This window comes from Salvelinus alpinus, chromosome 25 (genome assembly GCF_045679555.1).
Source record: "Salvelinus alpinus chromosome 25, SLU_Salpinus.1, whole genome shotgun sequence".
In the NCBI taxonomy this organism is placed as follows: domain Eukaryota; kingdom Metazoa; phylum Chordata; class Actinopteri; order Salmoniformes; family Salmonidae; genus Salvelinus; species Salvelinus alpinus.
Window position 1 is genome coordinate 2,895,590 of NC_092110.1, and position 25,223 is coordinate 2,920,812.

At 43.6% G+C, this 25,223-nt stretch overlaps 1 pseudogene; it reads left to right on the top strand.

Annotated features, from left to right (window-relative positions):
- Positions 1–1,349: 1,349 nt before the first annotated feature.
- On the top strand, positions 1,350–24,754 carry LOC139553025 (intron Large complex component GCFC2-like; annotated as a pseudogene).
- Positions 24,755–25,223: the final 469 nt, after the last annotated feature.

Here is a 25,223-nt window from a genome sequence, read left to right on the forward strand (position 1 = left end):
ATGGATTTGCCCTAAACGCTGATCTAAGGTCAGTTTCAGCGGTCAGCTATTGTACGGTTAAGGCTGGTACTGCAAGAGAGTAAACTGATCCAGAATGTATATGCCTGCTGGCATATACCGACCTCCCAAGCCAGCCACACACATCCACCAACCCACAAGGCTCACCCTTCAAAGTTGCTGTTATTTGATCCATTTTGAATTTCAGTGCATGGGGAACAGAGGATCAGAGCCCCATATTAGGACAGAACATTTCCAATGACGGATATAGAGCACCACAGTGGAGCTGTCACAATACCCGTAAAACCTAGCGGTCAAACAGAGAAATGGTTCCAATCGTTTTTCCACCATTCATTTTTCCCATAGGGGATTTTAGAAACACTTAAAATAAGGGCTGTGTTTCGTGTAGGCTTACCCTGGCGAGACGTTTTGATAACCATGTAATTTTCTCTAGGACAAGATGACTTTTATCAATATATTCGCCTGTATTTACCCCCCAGAAATGAAATATTAATTAGATGCTAATGTGGCTATCATAAAGAACTGCACATGCCATGATGATCTGAAAGAGACTGCTGAATCGAGGCAAAGGTAAGAATCGCTGGATTAACTATCTAATGTTACTCCTATTCAAAAAGGCTAATTAGCATCAACGTAGACATCGCAAAACTACAAATCCCTGCAAGCTCCTGCATGTCATCTCTAACTGACACCTTTGCTAACAGATATTGTGTCAATTTAAAACTCGCCAAAGACAGTTCACAGAATTGTCCATTTAAAGAAATGTAGCCAATTTATTCATTACTACATTTAGCTAACATTAGATAGTTAATCCAGAGATTCTTACCTTTGCTTCGATTCAGCAGTCTCTTCCAGATCATCATGGCATGTGCAGTACTTTAATATAATTAGCATTTAATTTCTGGGGGGTAAATACAGGTGAATATATTGATAAAAGTCACCTTGTCCAAGAGAGATTTACACAGTTATCAAAACGTCACGCCAAAACTACACGAAACACAGCCCTTATTTTAACTGTTTCTAAAATCCCCTATGGGAAAAATTAATGGTGGGAAAACTATTGGAACCATTTCCCTGTTCGACCGCTAGGTATATGGGTATTAAGACTCATACTGTGGTACTCTATTCCTCTTGTTGGATCAGCTAAAAAGGAGGACTAGGAAACAATTGTAAGAAAACATATTTAATATCAGTGTTTTTCCAGACTCCCATCGTGTTTTTAACTGTCATGTCAAAGATTGGTAAAATAATCGTATTGAAACTTCATTGGGATTGTGAATGCACCCCAAGCACGACCGAATCCTCGACACTGACAAACTACAAGACCCGGAATGCATTGCGAGAAGATTGCGACATATGTACAGCTGATATTTATTTACGACTTACCGTATTGTGATTTATTTACATGGCGATACCCCGATACAGAAAATATGTTCAACAAGAAACCACAAAGAAATGTTAGGCAAAGGAAAGGAGACTCGAGCGATGAAGATGAACAGAAATGGAGAGGGTGATGACGTAGGTAAAACACAAGTTACCGCTGATAGCATTAAAGCCCTCCAAGTCGTCGCAGAACAAGTCGGACTCGAGTGGTGATGAAGACGTAGTGGAAGATAGTGGACCGTTCGCGGTTACTAGATCGCCTCACAGCAAAGAGAACAAGGATGGACGAAATATAATAAACGTGCTCAGCTTCTCTGATGATAAAGGTAGGCTTTTACTTCTTATTTTTTTATGTAAGCACCATAGACTGTCACCCAAAGACTAAAAAGGTAAGTACATGCCCAAGACATTTCTAACGTCACTAACTTAACAGTACAGTGGGCTGCGCATCTAAATTCTTATATGGCTTCCCTCCTTGTGCCTTTGTATTTATCTGAAAACACAGGACACATCGCAGCAATATGTAAAATATCTTCCAGGATTTTGCTTTCACCTGCCCAAGTTCCATAGTGCAGGTAGAAGAAAGAAGATTAACAAGGAGGGGTGAATCAATTGTATTTCCTTGCCTCCTCAAAACACATTGGAAGAGAAGATAAGAGGGACTTCAGAACTAATCCTCCAATTAATTTTGAGAAGGAGACGAGGGAGGATATGAGGAATCAAGAATACATTTGAGATTCACCCCTCTCCTTAGCTATACAGTGCCTCCAGAAAGTATCCAGACCCCTTGACTTTTTCCACGTTTTGTTACGTTAGTCTTATTCTAAAATTGATTAAATTGTCGTCCCCCCCTCTCAATCTACACACAATACCCCATAAAGACAAAGCAAAAAAGGTTTAGACATTTTTGCAAGTGTAATTTTTATGTATTTTTAAATATCACATTTTACATAAGTATTCAGACCCTTAGTACTTTGTTGAAGCACCTTTGGCAGCAATTACAGCCTTGAGTCTTCTTGAGTATGACGCTACACGCTCAGTACACCTGTATTTGGGGAGTTTCTCCCATTGTTCTCTGCAGATTTTCTCAAACTTCATCAGGTTGGATGGGGATGCACAGCTATTTTCAGGTCTCTCCAGAGATGCTGGATCAATCGGGTTCACTCAATGGCCTCTGTACTTTGCTCTGTTCATCTTTCCCTTGAACCTGACTAGTCTCCCAGTCCCTGCCGCTGAAAAACGGCCCCACCGCATGAGGCTGCCAACACCATGCTTCACCGTAGGGATGGTGCCAGCACCATGCTTCACCGTAGGGATGGTGCCACGTTTCCTCCAGACGTGTTGCTTGGCATTCAGGCCAAAGAGTTCAAGCTTGGCTTCAAGCGGGCTGTCATGTGCCTTTTACTGAGGAGTGGGGTCCGTCTGGCAATTCTACCATAAAGGCCTGATTGGTGGAGAGCTGCAGAGATGGTTGTCCTTCAATCTCCACAGTGGAACTCTGGAGCTCTGTCAGTTACCATCGGGTTCTTGGTCACCTCCCTGACCAAGGCCCTTCTCCCCTGGTTGCTCAGTTTGGCCGGACGGCCAGCTCTATGAAGAGTCTTGATGGGTTCAAACTTCTTCCATTTAAGAATGGCCACTGTGTTCTTGGGGACCTTATATGCTGCAGAAATGTTTTGGTACCCTTCCCCAGATCTGTGCCTCGACACAATCCTGTCTTGGAGGTCTACGGACAATTCCTTCAACTTCATGGGTTGGTTTTTGATGTGACACGCATTGTCCACTGTGGGACCTTATATAGACAGGTGTGTGCCTTTAAAAGAGAAATCATGTCCAATCAATTGAATTTATCACAGGTGGACTCCAATCAAGTTGTAGAAACATCTCAAGGATGATCAATGGAAACAGGATGCACCTGAGCTCAATTTCGAGTCTCATAGCAAAGAGTCTGAATACTTACGTAAATAAGGTTTGTGCAAAAAATGTTAAACCTGTTTAAGTTTTGTCATTATGGGGTGTTGTGTGTAGATTGATGAGGGGTAAACAATTATTTAATCCATTTTAGAATAAGGCTGTAACGTAACATTTGTGAAAATGTAAGGGGTCTGAATACTTTCCAAATGCACTGTACATAGCCAGGAAGGTCTTACATGTGTCAAGATTGGAAAACAAACCCACATTATATCTCTATGTGCAGATACTATTTTGCTATTGATTTCTAACCCAGAAACCTCTATTCCCATTCTTACTGACTTAATTAAGAGATGTGGCTATTTTCTGGCCACATAATACATTTAGAAGCTATGCCACCACGGAGCTTGAGTGACAACAACAATTTGAATGACTTCCCGTTCAATTGGACAAAAAATGGTTTTGTTTATCTTGGGTTAAACATTTCGAATAAACTTCACAACCTGTCTAATGGCAACTTTGCACCTGTATTTAGGGCAGTTAAGGAAGACCTAGGTAGGTAGAGGGACATGCCATTATAATGATTGGGTAGAATGAATCAGATTTTAAAATGAATGTTTTCCCCAGACTGTATCCTCCCCAGGCGGTCCCATTATATATAATTAAAAGTATTTTTCGTTAACTCAATAAATACCTTTCAGTCTTTATATGGTACAGAAAAAGACCAAGGTTGACAATTAGTAAACTGCAGCTGCCATATAATTTAGGAGCCCTGGCACTACCTAATTTGCTATTTTATAACTGGGCATGTCATGCTTGCAGAATGGCTCAGAGATTAACATTGCTCTAATTGGGTCAGTAATGACTCCTGCTTCACATCTCCATACTCATTAATCAGTGTTGTAACTGGTAAAGAAAAATGTCGCCGGAGGGGATGGCTTCCATCTTATCGGCTCTTAACCAACCATGCTATTTTGTTTGTTTTTTTCACGTTGTTCGTTACTTGTTTTGTACATATTGTTGCTGCTACTGTCTCTTCTGACCGAAAATAGCTTCTGGATATCAAGAACTGGGATTACTCACCTCAAATTGGACGAAGAGTTTTTCTTCAATGTGTCGGACGGGAGGGATATACTACAACAGACACCTGACCCAGATCCCCATGATTTGCTGGAAAAGGAAACAGAAGTTTTGCGGAAAGAGATCAGGGTGCCTTGTGAGGATCAGGCAACGAGTGGCTAATCTGCCCTTGCCTTCCGCCCTGTTAGCTAACGTTCAATCACTGGAAAATAAATGGGACGAACTGAAAGCACGTATATCCTACAAACAGAAGATTAATAACTGTAATATCTTATGTTTCACCGAGTCGTGGCTGAATGACGACATTAAGAACATACAACTGGCGGGTTATACACTCTATCGGCAGGACAGAACAGCAGCCTCTGGTAAGACACGGGGCGGGAGCCTACGCATATTTGTAAACAATAGCGGGTGCACGATATCTAAGGAAGTCTCCAGGTTTTGCTCGCCTGAGGTAGAGTATCTCATGATAAGCTGTAGACCACACTATCCACCTACAGTGTTTATCTGTATTTTTCGTAGCTGTCTACATACCACCACAGACCGACGTTGGCACTAAAACCGCACTCAATGAGCTTTATTCCACCATAAGCAAACAGGAAAATGCTCATCCAGAGGCGGCACTCCTAGTGGCCGGGAACTTTAATGCAGGGAAACTTAAATCAGTTTTACCTCATTTCTATCAGCATGTTAAATGTGCTACCAGAGGAAAAAATAATCTAGACCACCTTTACTCCACACACAGAGACACGTACAAAGCTCTCTCTCACCCTCCATTTGGCAAATCTGACCATAACTCTATCCTCCTGATTGATTCCTGCTTACAAGCAAAAATTAAAGCAGGAAGCACCAGTGACTCGGTTTATAAAAAAGTGGTCAGATGAAGCAGATGCTAAACTACAGGACTGTTTTGCTAGCACAGACTGGAATATGTTCCGGGATTCTTCCGATGCCATTGAGGAGTACACCACATCAGTCACTGGCTTTATCAATAAGTGCATCGAGGACGTAGTCCCCACAGTGACTGTGATTACATACCCCAACCAGAAACCATGGATTACAGGCCGCTTTCAAGGAGTGGGACTCTAACCCGGAAGCTTATAAGAAATCTTGCTATGCCCTCCGACGAACCATAAAACAGGCAAAGCGTCAATACAGGACTAAGATTGAATCGTACAACACCGGCTCCGACGCTCGTTGTATGTGGCAGGGCTTGCAAACAATTAGACTACAAAGGGAAGCACAGCCGAGAGCTGCCCAGTGAAACGGGCCTACCAGACGAGCTAAATAACTTCTATGCTCGCTTCGAGGCAAGTAACACTCTCATGTATGTTTCTATCAGCTGTTCCGGACGACTGTGTGATCACGCTCTCCATAGCCGATGTGGCTAAGACCTTCTAAACAGGTCAACATTCACAAGGCCGCAGGGCCAGACGAATTACCAGGATGTGTACTCAGAGTATGCGCTAACCAACTGGCAAGTGTCTTCACTGACATTTTCAAAAGGTTTTACAGTTGTACCATTCGAGAGCATCCTGATCTTGCATCACTGCCTGGTATGGCAACTGCTCGGCCTCTGACAGCAAGGCACTACAGAGGGTAGTGTGTAAGGCCCAGTACATCACTGGGGCCAAGCTTCCTGCCATCCAGGACCTCTATACCAGGTGGTGTCAGAGGAAGGCCCAAAGAATTGCCAAAGACTCCAGCCACCCTAGTCATAGACTCTCTGCTACCGCACAGCAAGCAGTACCGGAGCACCAAGTCTAGGTCCAAAAGGTTTCTTAACAGCTTCTACCCCCAAGCCATAAGACTCCTGAACAGCTAATCAAATGGCTACCCAGACTATTTGCATTGCCCCCTCCCTCTATGCTGCTGCTACTCTCTGTTATTATCTATGCATAGTCACTTTAATAACTGTACCTACATGTACATAAACTCAGCAAAAAAAGAAACAGCCCTTTTTCAGGACCCTGTCTTTCAAAGATAATTGGTAAAAATCCTATTAACTTCACAGATCTTCATTGTAAAGGGTTTAAACACTGTTTCCCATGGTTGTTCAATGAACCATAAACAATTAATGAACATGCACTGTGGAACGGTCATTAAGACACTAACAGCTTACAGCCGGTAGGCAATTAAGGTCACAGTTATGACAATTTAGGACACTAAAGGGGCCTTTCTACTGACACTGACAAACACCAAAAGAAAGATGCCCAGGGACCCTGCTCATCTGCGTGAACATGCCTTAGGTATGCTGCAAGGAGGCAGGAGGACTGCAGATGTGGCCAGGGCAATAAATTGCAATGTCCGTACTGTGAGACACCTAAGACAGCGCTACAGGGAGACAGGACGGACATCTGATCGTCCTCGCAGTGGCAGACCACGTGTAACAACACCTGCACAGAATTGGTACATCCGTACACACCTGCGGGACAGGTACAGGATGGAAATAACTTCCCGAGTTACACCAGGAACGCACAATCCCTCCATCAGTGCTCAGACTGTCCGCAATAGGCTGAGAGAGGCTGGACTGAGGGCTTGTAGGCCTGTAAGGCAGGTCCTCACCAGACATCACTGGCAACAACATTGCCTATGGGCACAAACCCACCGACGCTGGATCAGACAGGACTGGCAAAAAGTGCTCTTCACTGATGAGTCGCGGTTTTGTCTCACCAGGGGTGATGGTCGGATTCGCGTTTATCGTCGAAGGAATGAGCGTTACACAGAGGCCTGTACTCTGGAGCGGGATCGATTTGGAGGTGGAGGGTCCGTCATGGTCTTGGGCAGTGTGTCACAGCATCATCGGACTGAGCTTGTTGTCATTGCAGGCAATCTCAACGCTGTGTGTTACAGGGAAGACATCCTCCTCCCTCATGTGGTACCCTTCCTGCAGGCTCATCCTGACATGACCCTCCAGCATGACAATACTGCTCGTTCTGTGCGTGATTTCCTGCAAGACATGAAAGTCAGTGTTCTGCCATGGCCAGAGAAGTGCCCGGATCTCAATCCCATTGAGCACGTCTGGGACCTGTTGGATTGGGGGGTGAGGTCTAGGGCCATTCCCCCCCAGAAATGTCTGGGTACTTGCAGGTGCCTTGGTGGAAGAGTGGGGTAACATCTCACAGCAAGAACGGGCAAATCTGGTACAGTCCATGAGGAGGAGATGCACTGCAGTACTTAATGCAGCTGGTGGCCACACCAGATACTGACTGTTGATTTTGACCCACCCCTTTGTTCCGGGACATATTATTCCATTTCTGTTAGTTACATGTCTGTGGAACTTGTTCAGTTTTTCTCAGTTGTTGAATCTTATGTTCATAAAAAATATTTACACATGTTAAGTTTGCTGAAAATAAATGCAGTTGACATTGAGAGGACAATTATTTTTATGCTGATTTTTATTACCTCAATTACCTCGACACTGGTGCCCCCGCACATTGACTCTGTACTGGTACCCCCTGTATATAGCCCCGCTATTGTTATTTACTGCTGTTCTTTAGTTATTTGTTATTCTTATCGCTTACTTTTTTGTTGTATTTTCTTAACTGCATTGTTGGTTAAGGTCTACACCTTTTTGTATTCGGCGCATGTGACAAATAAAATTTGATTTGACAAACTCAGTCGGCACATAACCCGATTCTTAACGTTATCTTAAGATCTGGAGAGAGACTCCCCTTATTAATAAGGTTTTTCCCCCTGGTGTTTCTGATGGCATTTTCCACCTCTGGTACCAGAAACGTATAAGGTCATTATCAGATATGTTTCAAATCTAATTTTATTTGTCACATACATGTGTTTAGCAGATGTTATTGCAGGTGTAGCAAAATGCTTGTGTTTCTAGCTCCAACAGTGCAGTAATATCTAACAACTAATATCTATCAGTTTTTTACAACAATACATACATCTAAAGGAATGGAATTATAAATATTTGAATGAGCAATGTCAGAGCGGCACAGACTAAGATACAGTATATACAGTTGAAGTTTACATACCCGGAACCCAAACCGGCTGCGCGTGCCATCGTGCATACATTTATTTTGTCCCCCCACACCAAACGCGATCACGACACGCAGTTTAACATATCAAAACAAACTTTGAACCTATTATATTAATTTGGGGACAGGTCGAAAAGCATTCAACATGTATGGCAATTTAGCTAGCTAGCTTGCACTTGCTAGCTAATTTGTCCTATTTAGCTAGCTTGCTGTTGCTAGCTAATTTGTCCTGGGATATAAACATTGAGTTGTTATTTTACCTGAAATGCACAAGGTCCTCTACTCCACCAATTAATCCACACATAAAACGATCAACCGAATCGTTTCTAGTCATCTCTCCTCCTTCCAGGCTTTTTCTTCTCTTGACTTTATATTGCGATTGGCAACTTTCATAAATTAGGTGCATTACCGCCACTGGCTTCGTTTGTGTTTGTCACCCATGTGGGTACCTACTTCTATAAACCAATGAGGAGATGGGAGAGGCAGGACTTGCAGCGCGATCTGCGTCACAAATAGAAGTGACTTATTTTTCGCCCTTGGCAACGCAGACGCTCGTTGGCGCAAGCGAGCAGTGTGGGTGCAATAATTGAAAAATATAGATTTCTAAATTTATCTTGCAACGCTCGCACATGTGACGCGAGTGGTGTAGTCAGCCGGTTAGGTTGGAGTCATTAAAACTTATTTTTCAACCACTCCGCAAATTTCTTGTCCTAACCGACTTTTTTTGTGCATGACACAAGTAATTTTTCCAAAAATTGTTTACAGACAGATTATTTCACTTATCATTCACTGTATCACAATTCCAGTGGCTCAGAAGTTTACATACACTAAGTTGACTGTGCCTTTAAACAGCTTGGAAAATTCCTGAAAATTATGTCATGGCTTTAGAAGCTTCTGATAGGCTAATTGACATAATTTGAGTCAATTGGAGGTGTGCCTGTGTATATATTTCAAGGCCTACCTTAAAACTTTGCTTGGCATCCATCATGGGAAAATCAAAAGAAATCAGCCAAGACCTCAAAAACAATTGTAGACCTACACAAGTCTGGTTCATCCTTGGGAGAGATTTCCAAACGCCCGAAGGTACCACGTTCATCTGTACAGACAATAGTACGCAAGTATAAACACCATGCAGCCATCATACCATTCAGGAAGGAGACTCGTTCTGTCTCCTAGAGATAACATACTTTAGTGCGAAAAGTGCAAATCCATCCCAGAGCAAAGGACCTTGTGAAGATGCTGGAGGAAACAGGTACAAAAGTATCTATATCCACAGTAAAACGAGTCCTATAGCGACATAACCTGAAAGGCCGCTCAGCAAGGGAGATGCCACTGCTCAAACGCCATAAAAAAGCCAGACTACGGTTTGCAACTGCACACGGGGACAAAGATTGTACTTTTTTTTTTTTTTTTAAATGCCTTGAGAAATGCCTTCTGGTCTGATGAAACGCAAATAGAACGGTTTGGCCGTAATGACCATCGTTATGTTTGGAGGAAAAAGGAGGAGGCTTGCAAGCCAAAGAACACCATCCCACGCGTGAAGCACGGGGGTGGCAGCATCATGTTGTGGGGGTACTTTGCTGCAGGAGGGACTGGTGCACTTCACAAAATAGATTGTATCATGAGGAAGGAAAATTATGTGGATATATTGAAGCAACATCTCAAGACATCAGTCAGGAAGTTAAAGCTTGGTCGCAAATGGGTCATCCAAATGGACAATGACCCCAAGCATACTTCCAAAGTTGTGGCAAAATGGCTTAAGGACAACAAAGTCATGGTATTGGAGTGGCCATCACAAAGCCCTGACCTCAATCCTATATAAAATGTGTGGGCAGAACTGAAAAAGCTTGTGCGAGCAAGGAGGCCTACAAACCGGACTCAGTTACATCAGCTCTGTCGGGAGAAATGTGCCAAAATTCACCCAACTTATTGTGGCACGCTTGTGGAAGCCTACCCGAAATGTTTGACCCAAGTTAAACAATTTAAAGGCAATGCTACCAAATACTAATTGAGTGTATGTAAACTTCTGACCCACTGGGAATGTGATGAAATAAATAAAAGCTGAAATAAATCATTCTCTCTACTATTATTCTGACATTTCACATTCTTTAAATAAAGTGGTGATCCTAACTGACCTAAGACAGGGAATTTGTACTAGGATTAAATGTCAGGAATTGTGAAACTGAGTTTAAATGTATTTGGCTAAGGTGTATGTAAACTTCCGACTTCAACTGTGCATATGAGATGAGTAATGCAAAATATGTAAACATTATTTGACTACAATAAATGCGCTCTCAGGATATGTGATTTGCATAAAGTTCAGTGATGTTCTTTGAAGGCCGTCGTGGTATCGGCTTGAGGAATATACACGACTGTGACTAACCAAGAGAATTCTCTTGGGAGGTTATATGGTCGGCATTTGAGGTATTCTAGGTCGGGTGAACAAAAGGACTCGAGGTTCTGTATGTTATAACACCATGAGTCGTTAATCATGAAACCTACAACCCCGCCTTTCTTCCCGGAGAGAGATTTATTCCTGTCTCCGCAATGAACTGAGAACCCAACCGACTGTACGGACTACGACAGTATATCCCAAGAGAGCCATGTTTCCGTGAAACAGAGTATGTATCCCTAATGTCTCTCTGGAAGGAAATCCTCGTCAACTTTATTATCCAGAGACTGAACATTAGCGAGTAATATACTCGGAAGTGGTGGGGGGTGTGCGTGCCTCCTGAGTCGGACTAGAAGTCCACTCCGAGTACCTCTCTTCCACCGGCGGTGTTTTGGATCAGCCTCTGGAATCAGTTCAATTGCCATGGGGGGTACGGACAAAGGATCCGATTCGGGAAAGTCGTATTCCTGGTCGTAATGCTGGTTACTGCTGCTCTCATATCCAAAAGTTCTTCCCGGCTGTATGTAATAACATGCATACAGCTTCTAGCTTCCTATCTGTCGGCTCTGTTTTCCTGGTGACACGTTGCTATGGTTTCATTATATAAAACAAAATGTGCTGTACCACACCGACAGTTCTTTGGGTATCTGCAAGAAATACATTTTATTGAATCCAAGACTGTGTTCACCCCATAGAACCCAATACGAACCCCAGTGGACAATATCCTGTTGAAAGCTGAAAGACCTAATCACTCTTGTCATTTTATGCTGCTTTACACTCTAATGTTGAAAGTAACTTAAGTGCTCTGATTAGGGTATGGAAAACGGAGCTGGGAAGAGGCTCAGAAATCCAAAATTAGACAAAGGCTATGCTCGAAGCAAGACAGCTTGATTACCTGCAACAAGGTGCAAGAGATGCAATATAAGATTATGCAGAGGGTTCACAGGACTCCCTTTTTTATATATATATAAAAAGCAGAATTCTGATACCTGTTGTTAGTGTAAGGAAAAAGGCACTCGTGGCCATCTGTTTTGGACTTTCCCATTTTAATAAAACATTTCTGGAAAATGTCAAAATGGAGCTGGAGGACATATAGTTCATATATCCTATACGAATGGCTATTTGTACTAGGTGTGGTCGGGAACAAGCCGTCACATACCTTAGCGTAGCTCAATCGTCTTTAAAAATGACTCTGTGTCCCACAAATGCATTCTCCTTAACTGGATAAAAGACCAGCCACCAACAACAAATCAGTGGTATTGTCAGATCTTTAAAGTGTTACCTCTGGAGAAAATTAATGCTATATTTAGGAACAAGGTAGGAGATTTCTATACAATATGGGACCCCTCTTTGCTATCTCTTCCCCCTAATCTTGCAGATAAGCAAAGAAGTGTCAATATTATAAAGAAATTCTATGGGTCAACTGGACTGTGGTCGCTTTCTTGTATAAAATCATTATTTAGTTGTATAGCTGTTAGGCCTCTATACTCCGGTAGGGGTATTTTACGTACTACAGCCACACATTTACCACAGTCAAATTTATAAAGGCGTGTAAGGAAAATACAAAAATAATAATGTTAATGAAATTAATGGGGGGAAAATGTTAGTAATGAGAAATTAAGAGCAGAGCTTTAAGGGATTGTATAATTCTTACTGTTTTTTTTTGTTTTGGTGTTTGTTGGTTATGTTTTATGTTGCCTTGTTTCATTTTGGAATTCAGACAGATATATATACAATTTCATTATGATGACCTGAAACAAGGAAAATAATAATATAATAAATAGATAATATTTATATAAAATGGAAAATACAATTTGACATTCCTAAAAAACATGTTTTCCCATCTCAAGAGGTTAAATATAAAACAAATACTATAGTAAGTGCCAAATAAAGTAACAGGGTTGACCGTAACAGGGTTAACGATGTATATCTTAAATCAGCCATGAATCCCCTTGTGACAAGCTTGTTTTGTGCAACAGGTAGGGGAAATTGAATTCAAGCTTTACAACAAAACAGCCTGTCTATGGGTAACTGGGTTGTGTTATGCTCGACCCAGTTTTCTACCACAAAACACCAGGAAATGGCCAAAAAGAGTAGAACCAGTTCACCTGCTTTTACACTGATTTGACCATTACATGTTGAAGATGTTTCTTTGGGGAAAAATATTTTCAAAGGATTAATTTGCCCATATTAAAACGAGAGAAACAGGGTTGACCTTAAAATGAGGGACAGATGTAAATAAATCCCTAATCACATGAAATAAATAATCATCTTCAGGAATGACTTTGTGAAAGAAACTAAATAACTAGGGCTTTACAATGATGGTGAAAACTTGGAGAAATGTTGGGGTTAAATGGGTTCAAATCAAGTCGCAAATCAAGTCCCATCCAACTTCCTAGAAGTTAGAGGGTGCATGGAGGGACATGTAAAAATGCTGAATTTTGTCCCTTTTGCAAGTCTATTTATATAAAGAATCTTTTATTGAATTCTCCATGTGGTCTATGTTAAAGGGCACTTCATTTAATATAACAGGCTTTTAAAAATGCAATCTTGGTGCACAATTTCCACTTAAAATCTCGAAGGGACGCAAAAGGCACTCTTTTCATGGAACGACCCAACTCTTCTTTTCTTCCCATTTTGAAGGATGCGAGTTCAAACTGAAGAAATCGTCAGACAAAGCTGTGGTCTTCCAAGCCAGGAGGAAGGAGGCTTACCCTGCAAAGACTTCCCGTCCTAATGGCAAGCACAACATTGTTATTTATTGTCAAATTGTCTACTACTACAACCACAAATAATCTAGACAAGAGACACTATAGTCATGGACACAAAAACACAATTTCTTTATGATCGCCTGTCTATATTGTTTAAAAACACACCCCTGTTTAGGATACATGATTGATCTCTCTAACCGTGTCCCGGTGTTGACCCCAGCCAGGAGAGATGTGACTGTGGTAGCGTCCCCGAAAAGGGAAGTCCGGTAGTGATGTGTCCGGAGAAGAGCTGTCCCCAGAGAGCGACGGAGACGCCAAGTCAACCACATCCACTTCTGCCTCCTCCAGATCCTCCACTCAAAAACATAATCCAGGTCAGTCATGCAGATAGCTAGGCTCGCTCTCCAAAGGAAAGGCTGCAATTAATTAAGTCAACAAAATCAAAGAGTAAGAATAATTCCATGCACAGTATTATCAAGAGTGAGTGAGAGTGAGTCTTTACTAGTTTTTTTGCCTCCACACTTGTCTTTGCAAGATAGGATGGACAAATCAAAGTTTATTTGTCACGTGCACCGAATACAACAGGGGTAGACCTTACAGTGAAATGCTTACTTACAGGGTCTAACCAATAGTGCAAAAAAGGTATTAGGTGAACAAATGGGTAAGTAAAGAAGTAAAAAGACAGGCTATATACAGTAGCGAGGTTATAAAAGTGGCGAGGCTACATACAGACACGTTAGTCAGGCTGAGGTAGTATGTACATCTAGATATGGTTAAAGTGACAATGCATATTTGATGAGCAGAGAGTAGCAGTAGCGTAAAAGAGGGGGTGGTGGGTGGGACACAATGCAGATAGCCCGGTTAGCCAATGTGCAGGAGCACTGGTTGGTTGGCCTAATTTGAGGTAGTATGTACATGAATGTATAGTTAAAGTGACTATGCATATATGATAAACAGAGAGTAGCAGCAGCGTAAAAAGAGGGGTTGGGGGGGGCACACAATGCAATTAGTCTGGGTAGCCATTTGATTACCTGTTCAGGAGTCTTATGGCTTGGGGGTAAAAACTGTTGAGAAGCCTTTTTGTCCTAGACTTGGCACTCCGGTACCGCTTGCCATGCGGTAGTAGAGAGAACAGTCTGTGGCTGGGGTCTTTGACCATTTTTAGGGCCTTCCTCTGACACCGCCTGGTGTAGAGGTCCTGGATGGCAGGCAGCTTAGCCCCAGTGATGTACTGGGCCGTACGCACTACCCTCTGTAGTGCCTTGCGGTCAGAGGCCGATCAATTGCCATACCAGGCAGTGATGCAACCAGTCAGGATGCTCTCGATGTTGCAGCTGTAGAACCTTTTGAGGATCTCAGGACCCATGCCAAATCTTTTTTGTTTCCTGAGGGGGAATAGGCTTTGTCGTGCCCTCTTCACGACTGTCTTGGTGTGTTTGGACCATTCTAGTTTGTTGTTGATGTGGACACCAAGGAACTTGAAGCTCTCAATCTGCTCCACTACAGCCCTGTCAATGAGAATGGGGGCGTGCTCAGTCCTCCTTTTCCTGTAGTCCACAATCATCTCCTTAGTCTTGGTTACGTTGAGGGATAAGTTGTTATTCTGGCACCACCCGGCCAGGTCTCTGACCTCCTCCCTATAGGCTGTCTCGTTGTTGTCGGTGATCAGGCCTACCACTGTTGTGTCGTCTGCAAACTTAATGATGATGTTGGAGTCGTGCCTGGCCATACAGTCATCTGTGAACAGGGAGTACAGGAGGGGACTGAGCACACCCCCCTGGGGAGCTCCAGTGTTGAGGATCAGCGTGGCAGCTGTGTTGCTACCTACCCACACCCCCTGGGGGTGGCCCGTCAGGAAGTGCAGGATCCAGTTGCAGAGGGAGGTGTTTAGTCCCAGGATCCTTAGCTTAGTGATGAGCTTTGTGGGTACTATGGTGTTGAACGCTGAGCTGTAGTCAATGAATAGCTTTCTCACGTAGGTGTTCCTTTTGTCCAGGTGGGAAAGGGCAGTGTGGAGTGCAATAGAGATTGCATCATCTGTGGATCTGTTTGGGCGGCATGCAAATTGGAGTGGGTCCAGGGTGTCTGGGATAATGGTGTTGATGTGAACCATTACCAATCTTTCAAAGCTCTTCATGGCTACGGACGTGAGTGCTACGGGTCTGTATTCATTTAGGCAGGTTTCCTTTGTGTTCTTTGGCACAGGGACTATGGTGGTCTAGTTGAAACATGTTGTTATTACAGACTCAATCAGGGACATGTTGAAAATGTCAGTGAAGACACCTGCCAGTTGGTCAGCACATGCCCGGAGCACACGTCCTGGTAATCTGTCTGGCCCCGCAGCCTTGTGTATGTTGACCTGTTTAACGGTCTTACTCACGTCGGCAACGGAGAGCGTGATCACACAGTCGTCCAGAACAGCTGATGCTCTCATGCATGCCTCAGTGTTGCTTGCCTCGACGTGAGCATAGAAGTGATTTAGCTCGTCCGGTAGGTTCATGTCACTGGGCAGCTCGCTGCTGTGCTTCCCTTTGTAGTCTGTAAATGTTTGCAAGCCCTGCCACATAAGACGAGCGTCGGAGCCGGTGTAGTATGATTCAATCTTAGCCCTGTATTGACGCTTTGCCTGTTTGATGGTTTGTCGGAGGGCATAGCAGGATTTCTTGTAAACTCAGGTCCAGGTCCACCCCTGGTCTACAGAGATAGGCAGATAGGCAGTGTTCTGAATGATATCCCTTGTGTTGTTGTGTGTAGTGGTGATCTCGGACGCGAGGAGGATCCAGGCAGCCAGGAGGCAGCGTCAGAAGGCCAGAGCCCAGAAGGACTACATCTCCCTGGGCAGAGACTAGGAGTGCTCCCCCCGGACCCCAGACCACGAGGACCTGGAGGAACGCAGTGATGATGATGATGAGCCAGATGACCATGAGCGAAGGATCAAGTTTGCCCCACGGTCCAAAACCATCATGGAGAGGATAGCAGAGAAGATGGGTAACAGAGGAGGGGAACAGGAGAGAATGGTCTATTGATATTTTCTCTCGGATGACCGTTTAAGCTTTTTCTTCTTTTTTTTTGCGCTGAACATTAGGCTAATGCATGGATAATAAACAGACAATCTATAATCAAACCCCAGAATGTTATATGCGTCGGTTATAGAAAGTGGCGTGAGAGTTGTAGCTGAACTAATACTGAGAATATCAAACATTAGGAACACCTTCCTAATATTCATCAGGGCATGGACTCGACAAGATGTCAAGCATTCCACTGGGATGCTGGCCCATGTTGACTCCAATGCTTCCCACAGTTGTGTCAATTTGGGTGGTGGACCATTCTTGATACACACGGGAAACTGTTGAGTGTGAAAAGACCCAGCAGCATTGCAGTTCTTGACGCAAACCCGTGTGCCTGGCACCTACTACCATACCCCGTTCAAAGGCAGTTAAATATTCTTTCTTGCCCATTCACCATCTGAATGGCACACATACACAATCCGTCTCAATTGTGTCGAAGCTTAAAATCCTTCTTTAACCGGTCTCCTCCCCTTCGTCTAGCTTTCACCTGGTCAGTCTATGTCATGGAAAGAGCAGTTGTTCCTAATGCTTTGTATACTCAGTGTATATCACACCTCCTTTGACGGGGTGCTGAATTAAGTTGTCGTTATGCACTTTGTTTTTAGTCCTTGTTGCGTTGGTACAGGAGGAAGTGAACGTCTTTCTCTCTGTATTTCTGTATATGGCCCTGTCGCTCACTCCGTGCTTGTTAATACTGGAGGGAGTGATGGTGATGACAGTGGCTCTGATGACCAGGAGAGCGAGGATAATAACCTGTGGGAGGGGCAACAGATTGGGAAGCGAGTGAAGCGACACCCTGGGGAACAGGTAAGATATTCACCCCTCTACTTTCTAAGTCACACACACACACACACTTACTTTCTCTCTCTCACTCATGGTTGACAGCTCTACAATGTCCCCCTCCCAGAGTGCAAATAACATTGGTGTGATCTTGGACGACACCCTGACGTTCTCTGCAAACATCAGAGCAGTGAATCGCTCCTGCAGGTTCATGCTCTACAACAATTGTGTGGAGTACAACCCTACCTCGCACAGGAAGCGGCGCAGGTCCTAGTCTAAGCACTTATCTCCCATCTGGACTACTGCAATTCGCTTTTGGCTGGGCTCCCTGCTTGTGCGTCAAACCCCTGCAACTTATCCAGAATGCTGCAGCCCGCCTGGTGTGCAACCTTCCCAAGTTCTCCCGTGTCACCCCGCTCTTCCGCACACTTCACTGGCTTCCGGTCGAAGCTCGCATCCACTACAAGACCATGGTACTTGCCTACGTAGCAGCAAAAGGAACTGCCCCTTCCTACCTTCAGGCTATGCTCAAACCCAACAGCCCAACCCGAGTACTCCGTTCTGCCACCTCTGGTCTCCCCAGCCTTCCACCCCTACAGGAGGGCAGCTCCCACTCAGCCCAGTCAAAAAGTGTCTTAAATAATCCCCCAGCACCCCTCTTTTGTGAACTAACACTCACACGTGACTTTCTTCCGCCCCCCATACTAGCATTGGCTTTGCTGATGGCTACTTTGAGGGAAAATGTACTTAGTCTGAATGTGATATGTGGTTGCCCCACCTTGCTATCTTAAGATGAATGCACATAACTATAAGTTGCTCTGGATAAGAGCTTCTGCTAAATGACTAAAATGTGATGATCAGACAGTGTTATTGAGGTTTTGGTGGGGGTCACATTTTACATGTAATGAGAGAAACAGTGTGGAGGTGGACATGCACACTCTGCTGTCTGAACAGGCGGAGGCTCTGTTGTAGGAGGATCTGTTGTCAAGGAGACGAGAGTCCTCTCGCTTACAGCAGCTCAGCTGTGAGTTGTTCTTTGTGTGTCTGCGTGCGTTTGTTTGCGTCTGTGTGCGTGTGTTTGTGCGTACGTGTGTGTGTGTGTGTGTGTGTGTGTACCCTGTGTGGTCCCAGTCAGTGAAATGGCGAAATGTGAACTTTCTACCGTAGTTCACCTCCTCACACCGTTGATCTGTTTTATTTTTGATTAGCTGTAACTGGGTGCATTTCTAGACTAATTCTCGCTCTCCAGATGCCACTGATCCACACCGTGAAGGAGATTCAGGGTAAAGCGTGAATGAAAAAGAGAATAAATAGTGAGTGGGAATATTCCCTTTAGTACTGACATGTCACATCGCTTTAGCTTTTAGATGAATCCCTTCATTCTTCACTGCATCTATGATATGATTATCTCTCCATCCAGTGAGCCAGGTGAGAAAGACTGTGGTAGCCTGCCGGCCGACAGCGAGCTATCACCTGAGGAAGAGGCAGAACTGCGTAAGGGGAGAGGTGAGGATTGTAGCTGTACTGGGCGAGGACAAATGTCCTCCACTTACAAAATGTGTTGGTGACACCTTGATTTCAGCCCAGTATTTAATTTCCAAATTGGTTTCTGTAAAGAAAAATACAGAACTTTTTTTATTTATTTTTTATTATCAAACAATTTGCCATTCTGTTCCTTACAGAATTAGTTAGTGCTAGCTTTCTAAACCATAGAATAACAGACATCTTTTTCTTTCCTGTCAAATCCAGCAGAGATTCTGAGCAGGTCGCAGGGTGTGTTCTGTGACGTGCAGGAGGACTTCTGGGTGGTGAAGAAGGTTCTGTCTCGCTTCGACGAGATCAGACTCCAGCTCTTAGGCTAGAACCCCCTACAGGTATGGTATATACACACAAACCTAGCGCAATGGTAAATCTTAGCACTGGCGGTAACGCTAATTGTATTAACCAAAATCAGCAATGAATATTAGTACTGGAAGTCTGTGTTTCAGATTTATATCTGTTGACAGAGCTCATTTTCATTTCAAATGTGTGTAATTTGAGCGACAGTGCCTCTGTCATTTTCTCTGTGTGTATCAGGCTGCAGGGGAGGACTTTGAGGCTCTGCCGTGGTACTCTGCTGTGGAGACCTTCTGTCACGGACTGGGTTACCAGGAGGCGGAGCACACAGACCGAAAAACACTGCCTGCTATCTTAGAGAAGACCCTGTTACCCAAGATGCAAGGTCAACAGAAACACACACCCTATGGATGTGTCTAGCACTCTCCTTTCAATGTTGTCATGAGTTTCCCTGTGAATTTACTGAGGTGTGTCTCACTTTAATGTGTCCTCCTCACAGGTATTGTGGAGTTAGTGTGGGACCCTCTGTCCAGCCGTCAGTCAGTGTGTCTGTCTGAGCTGTGTCGCAGGCTGCAGGACGACTACTCTCTGTTTGAGGGAGAGCAGAGCAAACCAGTCAAGGTAAGAGTTAAAACTGCTTCCACGGTGCAGAGCCCGCACTCTAGCAGTAATTCTCCCAGCCAGTTATATTTACTACTCCCTACCGGAGACCTTGGTTCAATCCCTGTGTCTTGCCTGTATCCCAACTTTTTTTTTTACTAATAATTAAAAATGGCTTCCACACACAATCCAGCATTTGGACCGTACTCTATTCATGGTTCTAGTCACAAAGAATGCCAGACGGTAGTCACAAAATGGGACAGCACCTTTTGAAACCTAACTACTACCCGTGAGTGTCAGAATTGAAATAAGTTCTGTTCCCTTCTGTCTGTCCCTGTCCTGTCCCCTGCCAGGCGTTTTTTAGAAGCAGTGAGTGGCAGATTGGGGAGTTCAGTGGAAGATGACATCGTCATTCCTCACTACCCTAAGAAGTGAGTGACTCCACCAGATATCTCAACACTTAGAGGATATGTGATGTATTTAACTAGTTGCTGGAATTCGTGTGTCATACCGTAGCTTACAGTACTTTACCATAACGGCCTGGTGTTCTGGCAGGTTTTTAGAGGACAAGTCTTCTCCACAGAGGCGGTTCAGAGACCAGCAGTTCTGGACAACTGAAGTTACGTAACAACGCTCAGTTTAAAGAAGATTTTTTTTCAACGGTGCGTTTTCTAAGAGAGGGGTATAGTGCACTGTGGTGAGTGACCATGTGGCTAGTTAACAATTTACAACATCTACCAATGAAGTCCAGTCAAGAGATGGAGGGATTTCGTCACAGCTCCTTGTGTGCTGCCATGTGCAGCTGTTCCCCTGCCTTTACTGCGTGGTCTCTCTTGCCATTTCTGTAACATGCATTGCTTTAGTGGTGTCTCTATCTTGCGTGTCAGCTCTTAAGTAACGTAGGATGGTTTGATACCTGAACACGCTCTAAAGGAGCTGGTGTTGGACAAACCTCTGAACTGCTACCTGATGATGACGCTACTCAACGAGACCCGATCTCAGGACTCTGTCCATAAATGCCAAAAAGGTGTGTAGGTGAATTGTGTTGTCTACGGGGGTTTCAAGGTGTTTCCTAGGGGAATAATTGCTCTGCCCTCTTGAAGACGGCTCAGTTTAGTGGTCTCATTTTCAGGTTTTTCTCTAATTGAACTGGGATTTATTGCCCTCTCTCTCGTCTCTCTCCATCTTTTTCGCTGAGCAGGTCGCGGCGTGTTTCCCTCAGTCCTGATTTAAAGACGTGAGCTCCTGTCCCTCTCAGCTGAAGTTCTTCAGTGACCATCTCCTCCAGACTGCCCATTCAGTCTGCAAACAGCAGCCTGACCACCGGAATACACGGTAACACTGCCTACCTACCTCAAATATATACTTTTACGATATAGGTAGAATCATGTGACATGGTCAGGGTAGTGTTTTGATAATGTATGTAATGGGGTTTCTGTTTCCTGTAGGGCCGTGGTGAGCGATGTGCTGACTGTTCTGTGAAGCATCAAGGCCTGGGACAAGGTGTCGACTATGTCAGACAAATACCATTACAAAGACCTGGTGTCCTACTGTGTCAACCATACATCATGTAATTTTGTACATTACACAACTGTATTTGTACTTAGATTTATTTATATATATATATAAATCTAACAGATGTTTGGTCCAGTTCCGCTCCAAACTGTTTTTATTTTTGTTTCTGTCTTACCTCTTTCAGAAAAAGTCTGTGCTTGTAACTTCATCCCCAGGGCTCAGTATGCATCCATCCTTCAAAAATGTTGTTGAAAAAGTCTTAGTGTGTGTATATGAGGAGAAAACAACTTATTTTACAGTATGTAATGGTAGTGGAGTTTTTTATTGACGTGTGCACGATGTATCGCGGGTGGCCGGCAGATGGCGCTATTTTTCCTTTTAGGTCATTTCTCTGCGTGCAACTGGAATCTATGCAGCCGGCTATACACTCGTATCCCCCCAGCGCCCGGCTCGTACATAAAACATCCTACATTCAGGGTGCAAGGGCATCCATTTCCTCCATTTCAATCAAATTTCAATTAAATGTATTTCTAAAGCCCTTACATCAGCTGATGTCACAAAGTGCTGTACAGAAACCCAGCCTAAAACCCCCAAACAGCAAGCAATGCAGGTGTAGAAGCACGGTGGCTAGGAAAAACTCCTTAGAGAGGAAGGAAGAAACCTAGTGAGGAACCAGGCTATGAGGGGTGGCCAGTCCTCTTCTGGCTTTGCCGGGTGGAGATTTTAACAGAACATGGCCAAGATGTTCAAAGATGACCAGCAGGGTCAAATAATAATAACCACAGTGGTTGTAGAGGGTGCAACAGGTCAGCACCTCAGGAGTAAATGTCAGTTGGCTTTTCATAGCCGATCATTCAGAGTATCTCTACCGCTCCTGCTGTCTCTCGAGAGTTGAAACCAGCAGGTCTGGGACAAGTTGGCACGTCCAGTGAACAGGTCAGGGTTCCATAGCCGCAGGCAGAACAGTTGAAACTGGAGCAGCAGCACGACCAGGTGGACTGGGGACAGCAAGGCCAGGTAGTCATGAGGCATGGTCCTCCGAGAGAGAGAGGAAAAAAAGAGAATTAGAGAGCATACTTAAATTCACACAGGACACCAGATAAGACAGGAGAAATACTCCAGATATAACAGACTGACCCTAGCCCCCCCGACACAAACTATTGCAGCATTAAAACTGGAGGCTGAGACAGGAGAGGTCGGGAGACGCTGTGGCCCCGTCCGACGATACAGGCAGGCTATAACCCCACTCATTACCTCTTAATAAAACAGAATTTTCCGCCGCCATGCTAGAGTGGCTAATGCTACTCCTTGATGTTCCATACTGCTGCAACCTGGTTGGCTGAACATCAGGAAGTAGCATTAGCCATACATTTTTCTAAACGAATCCAATATTTTAGTTGGACTTGCACCTGTTACTGAGATATCTGTTCCAGTTTATATTATTTAGGTAGTCTCAATCATTAATTCTTACCTGGGCAGTCATTCTGAAAGCAGGTTGCAGGTGATTTAAAAGTTTGAAAATTGTTAGGCATCCTCATTCTGGCTGGATTCCAATAGGAATTACACATCACTTTGCAAGCCAGCATAATGTGGCTTGATGTTCAGTAGGTATAACTCTCAAAGAAAGGCCTTATGATATACAGGTAACTGACAAAATAAAGGTAACACCAACATAAAGTGTCTTAATAATAGGGCCGGGACAATAACAGTATCGCGATATTCATTAGTTTCGTGGCAAAGAAACAACATGAGAAGTGAACTTCTTTACGAAAACAGCCCGTATGTTGGAAACAAACATGTCTTCCAGTCATGTTTATGTTCCAAGCTATATAACACAATATTTTACATAGAGCAGGTTTGTAAAAGGACAAGAATCTCCTATACGTGTCCAATTGGGTTGAGATCTGGTGACTGAGACACAAACACGTAACCTTTAAACCCCATAAGTTCCTTTTGAGATGCCTCTTTCAAAGTCCCAGATATCTTCTAGCCATGGTAGCCAAAATAATGGGCAACTGGGCATTTATGTTAAATTCAAGAACCGCACCTGCTTTCAATATACTTTGTATTCCTCATTTACTCAAGTGTTTCCTTTATTTTGGCTGTTATCTGTATGTAGTATTGTCATAAAGAGTAATTTTTTTTAAACAACATCCACAAGTACATAGAGCAGCCAGCCAGGCGTCCCCCAGGGTTCTCTTGGTGGTACATTCTAATGCCTAAATTCCATCTGAAATACACAGTGAAATGATTGAATTTATATTCAGTGTATTGTTAGTTGTTTTGGATATTGCCTAGGCCTAAATGATCAGGACTATTTTCTAAGTAAGAGAACATTCAACCTTTTTAACATTTAAACATCCCGAGCCCGTTGGGGAGTTGCAGTGATGAAACAAGATCGCAATTAGATATCACGAAAAAGGGGGTAAAATACAAAAAAATGAAACACAAAAAAAACCTGTACCCTTTCATTTAAGTGTGCACTTATCAAGAGGCTATTGTTAAATGGTGTTTTTGTAGTGAACATGTGATGGTAGAGTTTGCAAAACAAATGCCCACTGGATTGATGAAAATAGCCATTCTGCCAGGTAAGCATAGGCTACTTTCTTGTTAACTAATTGCGAACGTTTTTGGGAAAGCCTTTCAATATACACTATATACAAAAGTATGTGGACACCCCTTCAAATTAGTGGATTTGGCTATTTCAGCCACACCCGTTGCTGACAGGTGTATAAAATCGAGCACACAGCCATGCAATCTCCATAGACAAACATTTGCAGTTGAATGGCCTTACTGAAGAGCTCAGTGACTTTCAACGTGGCATCATCATAGGATGCCACCTTTCCAACAAGTCAGTTAGTCAAATTTCTGCCCTGCTAAACTGTAAGTGCTATTATTGTGAAGTGGAAACATCTAGGAGCAACAAAGGCTCCGCCGCAAAGTGGTAGGCCACACAAGCTCACAGAACATCACTGCTGAGTGCTGAAGCGTGTAGCGTGTAAAAATAATTTGTCCTTGGCTGCAACACTCACTACCAAGTTGGAAATGCGTTCTCTGGAGTGATGAATCATGCTTCACCATCTAGCAGTCCAACGGAGGACTCTGGGTTTGGCGGATGCCAGGAGAACGCTACCTGCCCCAATGCATAGTGCTGTAAAATCTGGTGGAGGAGGAATAATGGTCTGTTTTAGTCTGTTTTTCATGGTTCGGGCTAGGCCCCTTAGTTCCAGTGAAGGGAAATCTTAACGCTACCTCATACAATGACATTCTAGACGATTCTGTGCTTCCAACTTTGTTTGGAGAAGGCCCTTTCCTGTTTCACCATGACAATGCCCCCATGCACAAAGCGAGGTCCATACAGAAATGTGTTTTTCGAGATCATATAACATTCTTGTTGAATACCCTGTTCTGTTTTTGAGTTCGCATTAAATATTTTACACTCCAAATAAACATTATTTGGACATATCTGAATGTCTAACTTCTGTTTGATCTTACAGAACCCTATACAGTTTACAGTATAAAGAAAGAGAAGCTTAGGCCTAACCCCAGAGGGACAGAGATATGCCGGAGGCATGCATTTATTTTTGTGAGATGGCTACTGCTATACAAATATAGACGTACAGAATGAGGGTAATTCGTTAATTTTCGATCCAAATATTTTGTATGAAGATAGCATTATATTGTTAGATTATAGGAGTAACTCTGGTAGACCTGAAACCGTCTTCCTCACCTCAAGTGAGGTCGGCAGGTAGCCTAGTTATCAGAGCTATGGACTAGTAACCGAAAGGTTGCCAGATGGAATCCCCGAGCTGACAAGGTAAAAATCTGTCTTTCTGCCCCTGAACAAAGCAGTTCCTAGGCCGTCATTGAAAATAAGAATGTCTTAATATCATAGGCCTGCAGTAGGATCCTACGTCCTATAGTGGTGCAATTG